The 4,940-nt window shown below is 51.1% G+C and overlaps 1 pseudogene; it reads left to right on the top strand.

Moving 5' to 3' along the window:
* Window positions 1-3,660: 3,660 nt before the first annotated feature.
* On the top strand, window positions 3,661-4,038 carry LOC103583265 (annotated as a pseudogene).
* Window positions 4,039-4,940: the final 902 nt, after the last annotated feature.

The following is a 4,940-nucleotide window of genomic DNA, read 5'->3' as shown; positions in this document are numbered from 1 at the left end:
ATTTTAGAAGTAAGCAAAGGACAGCAAATGAGTTCCAATACAGAGTCTGAGTGGTGGGAACAGCAAATAATCCAACACAGAACAGAAAGAAAAAACAAAGTACCCACAACCAGAGACAAAGTTTGATATTAACTAGTAAAGGTCTCATTTCACCAAAGAACACCTGTAACACCAAGGAGGATTGGAAGACCCCTGGGCTACCAAGCCAGAAATGGGGGAGGGCTAGGGCTTCAGCCATGCCCCCCTACACCTGCAACCAGTCCTGAGGATGGGGGCCTTGGGCCTCGGCCACCCCCCCCAACAAATGCAACCACCCCAGTGACCACTGAAGTGAAGTAGGAAGTGCCCCCAGCTCTCCTGAGCCAGGGCTGGGGTGGCTGAGGGCCTCAGTCATGCCCCTCCAACACAAGCACCGGCCCAGTGATGACCACTGAGCTGCCACAGGAAGTGCCCCATGCTCTCCTGAGCTGAGGCAGTGGGGGGCCAAGGGCCTCTGCCACACCCCCCTAACATGTGTAAGTGACTGACAACCACTAAGCTGCAGTGAGAAGGGTCCTGAGTTCCCGAGCTGGGGTGGTGGTAGGTTAGGGCTTTTCCTACACCCCCCTGACATCTACACCCAGTCCAGCAATAACCAAGCCACTGCAGGAAGCTCCCCAGTCTCCCCTGTGGGAATGTGGGGGCTGCCACAGGCCTCAATCCCACCCCTCCTCCTTCCTCCTTCCATCACATTTCCTTCCCTTTTTCCCTTTCCCCCCGCAACTACTCTGCAGCAACATCATAGAATGTAAAAAAATAATATTAATAAAATAAAATAAAATAAAATAAAGAAAAAAATATATATATACAGTTCTACAGTGCCTCCTGGAATTCACTTGGAATGCCCTGGTTTGTTTTACTGCCTTTCGGGTGGACGGCTTCTGTCCGACTCTCCTGATCCCCAGTCTTGACTCTGGTGTCTTTCATATCATTCACATCCACGGAATAGCCCCAGGTCTCGTCCTTCCCTTCCACCCTTGCATCTTTAGGGTTTCCATCTTGCTACGCTTTGTATATTGCTCAGTGTGCCCCAAGAGACAATAGAGCTTGGCTAAACTGGTTAAGTGGTTCTGAAGTCAGACTACCTGGGTGAATCATTCAACAGCTCTGTGCCTCAGTTTCCTTACCTCTAAAAAGATGGTAATGCTAACCTCATATGGTTGTTGTGAGGATTACAGGGGCCAATCCAGGGTGCCATATGTGACTGAGGGTGGACTTGCACATAGCACCAAGGAATGTGCTCATCAGCCTTGGAAGGGGAGCCCTAGTGGCCAAGGTTCAAGCCATTTGGAGACAGTCAGTACGTATGTCAGAAAGATCAAGTCAAATGAGAACCCACCAGACAGTCAGATTAGAGATTGGTCTCCAGCACAAACAATGCAAGACCAGGCTAGGACTGGGAGTCTGTTACATTGGTGGTTCCCGAAGAACCGCATGTAGTCACACCCTTGTGTGAATCTGGGCTGGACCTGTGACTGGCTTGAATTGGTAGAATGTGGTAGTAGGAACTCCTTAAGATGGTCTGTACTCACCAGAGGTGGGAAAGGGGGGGAGGGTTAGGGAGAAATTGGTAAAAGGCCACCAAAAATGTTTACCTTGTGTAATGACAAAAGGAAATAAAATAACAGAGGGTCTGTACTGACCACACAGGGTGAAAACCCAAGAAGGCCAGCTTCTCCATTAAACCCATAAATGAACAGCTGGAGAAAATCCTGAGGGAATTACTTTTGAAAATGGATATCCCCTGTATAAGTTAGGATGGAGTCCAGTTGAGCTTTGCAGTCTTGGTAACCTTGAGCTACCTGGTGAGAAGTCTGCCTAACCTGCTAGAGAGAGCACTGGAAAGGCCCATCCAGCATCCCAGCTGAGTCAGCCCAGGATGCATGCAGCCACCTGGGAGACCACCAGCAGGGCCAGCAGAAAACTGCCCAGCGGAGCCCAGAGTTGGGAGCAAACTAAAACGGTGGTTGTTTTAAGCTGCTTCATTTTGGGGTGATCTGTTACACAGCAATAGTCATCTAGGACGAGAAGCAAGTGCTGTTTTGCTGCTCTGATTGCTTAAGGGACCTCCTGGAGTTCTTTCACTCTGGGTGCAGCCAGAGGAGAAGGGGGAGCCTTCCCAAAGCAGAACTCGCTGGTTATTAGCATAAGCTCGGGCCCTCTTAGGATCACTGTAATTACCCCATAGCTGACCTTGGTTTCTGTGTAGGAACGAGAGACAGCAAGATGGAGGGGGAAGAGCTCAGAATTTAGAGGGGACCAACCTGCATTTGATTCCATCTCTGCTACACACCAGTTGTGTGACTGTGGGCAAGTTATTTAATTTTTAGGAGCTTCATTCCTTTACTGTAAAATGGATCTCTTTGCAGAACTGTTGTGAGGATGACGAGACATTACGTGTAAAGGCCTTAATATCATAGGTGTTCAAAACATGGTAGCTGTTGTAATTTGATCTCCAGAGAGCTGTGGGGGCGGGGAGGAGGGTAGAGAAGGCTCTAAGGATGGTGGGTCAGGCCCGGTGGGACCCAGCAGTGTCCTGTCCTGTTGCAGGTATCAGTAGATCCATCTCTTTGTTAGGGCCGGAGTGATTCCCAGCCCCTGATGTTTGCCTGGTTTCTGTCCCAAACATGGGTGGGCACATGTCTTAGGCGAGGTTCCTCTTTGCACCACTACGCCACTGGCTGTTCCGGATCCAGTGTGCTCAGAGGGTCCTTGGGCTCAAACCCAGGAGGATCATTCACATGCCCTCTGATCCGATCCCTGAGCCAACCATAATGAGAGTGAAACCCAAACCAGCCAGCTTCCCCATCAAACCCCTAGATGAACCACTGAGCTTCATATTTAAGGGAATCCTGAAGGAATCATTCTTGAAAATGGTTCTCCTCCCTGATGAACTTGGAATGGGGTTCTGCTGCGTAGAACAGAAAATTCCCAAAATACTAATGGCTTAAACAAGCGTCTTCTTTATTTCTAATGTAGAAGAAACCCAGAGCTGGCTCCATTTGTGATTGGGGAGCTGGGCTCCTGTCTTTCCACTCTGCTGTCTTCAGCTTTACAGAAACATACTTCATAGTCCATAATGGCTGCCAGAGCCCCCACCAGCACATCTCTGTTTAGGGTTAGCAGAAGAAAGGAACAGGAGAGGACGAAAGGGTGCCCACTTCCTGAGAGTCCCTCGCACTTCTGCTTACATTTCATGGGCTGGAAGCTAGTCACAAATCCACACCTAGCTGCAAGGGAAGTTGAGAAATGAGTCTTACAGGGGGCAGCATTGCCACCCTGAATAAGATCAGAGTTCTACGGGTGGTGAAAGTGTTTTGAAACTAGATAGTGGTGATGGTTGCACAACGTTGTACATGTACTAAACGTTAGACACTTTAAAATGGTTAAGGTGGTGAATTCTGTTATGTGAATTTTGCTACAATTAAAAAAAAATTAGAGTTCTATTAAAATGGAATAGAACACAAATGAATACTGGGGGAGGTACGCAGTGTGCTGGCCATACCTGCTTTTTAATTGTAATCATTTAACTGTATTAGATCTCGACCTTTGACCTGTTGGCTGCCCCTGAGCCAGGGCGAAGGGCGAGGAAGCCAGATGGCCCTGGGCAGAGTGGCCATCATGGCCAAGTACCTGGCCCAGGTCATTGTGATGGAGGTGCAGGTGGTGGGCAGGGCTTTAGCCCGGGCCTTGTGGCAGGAGTTTGCAGCCAGCTGGGCAGCAGCCGACACCTGGGGACATGCCGGACACCAGCCTGTAGCCACTTCCAACCTCTCCAGCCTCAGCCTCCAGGAGGCACAGCAGATTCTCAGGGTCTCCAAGCTGAGCCCTGATGAGGTCCAAAAGAACTATGAACACTTATTTAAAGTGAACGATAAATTCATGGGTGGCTCCTTCTACCTGCAGTCAAAGATGGTCCAAGAAAAGGGGCACCTGGATGAGGGACTCAGAATGCTGGCCCAGGAGGACAGAGACAAGGGTCAGATGCCCAAAATGTGACTGCTTGGCTCTCCCCCCCCCACCGCCTCTAATTTATAGTTCGTAATGGAGCCAAGAGGAGGAAAAACAAGCTACAATAGAAAGGTACTTAGAACCTGTTAAAATACTGATATCCTGGAATGTGCAACCACAAACCGTTTAGGACTATGAAAAGTACACCGTCCTTCCAAGCCTGGTCAGTCACCGAATCACATGCTAATGTGTCAGCCTTCCAGTGCTCTGTCCCTTTGCTCTGCTTGAGTCTCAAACCCATGACCCCTGCCGGGGACTTAAGGTCTGGGGCCCTGGCAGGGGTGGAAGTGCTTAGGTCCTGGTGGGGGGCCCGGAGAAAGGAGACCAGCTCCCTCCTGCCTTGCTCACAGCCCCTTCGAGGGGCAGAGTCAGCATGGCCAGGCCTTGTCAGGGCTGGGGGCCTAAGCCCAGCAGCAGGGTAGGACAGGTCAGGGTGACCCCTCTGGGACAAAAGGGCAGTCCAGGAAACGGCAAGGTCATCAGAGATACTCAGAGGAGCCACAGGGCCACTGAGGACCCCGTGACCAGCCAGGCAGCTCCTGTTCTGCAGATGGGAGATGGAGGGGCTTGGCCACTCTGCACCTAGTAACAGGGAAGCCCTAGAAGCCTGGGTAGGGGTGGGGTGGGGGAACAGCAAGAGGCCCAGGGTGGACTGGCCAGTTAGCTCAGGAGAGCCCAGCTTCCTGGGATGGGGCACTGGGCTGTGGGGCACATGGGCCTCCAGTATCCTTGGATTATTCTGGCCCTTGTCATGGGCCTTCTGAGTACAAAGACCCTGGGGGAGCCGGCTGGGTGAGGGGTAAAGGAGGGGAAAAGCCAGAGGACATACCACGTCACGTGTAGTCCAGGTTCCCTCCTCTTGCCACCCCTTCCCAGGCAAAGGACCAGGC

Source organism: Galeopterus variegatus, unplaced genomic scaffold (genome assembly GCF_000696425.1).
Source record: "Galeopterus variegatus unplaced genomic scaffold, G_variegatus-3.0.2 Scaffold21100, whole genome shotgun sequence".
In the NCBI taxonomy this organism is placed as follows: domain Eukaryota; kingdom Metazoa; phylum Chordata; class Mammalia; order Dermoptera; family Cynocephalidae; genus Galeopterus; species Galeopterus variegatus.
Note: the sequence above shows the minus strand (reverse complement) of the source record. Positions and strands in the feature narration are given on the sequence as shown.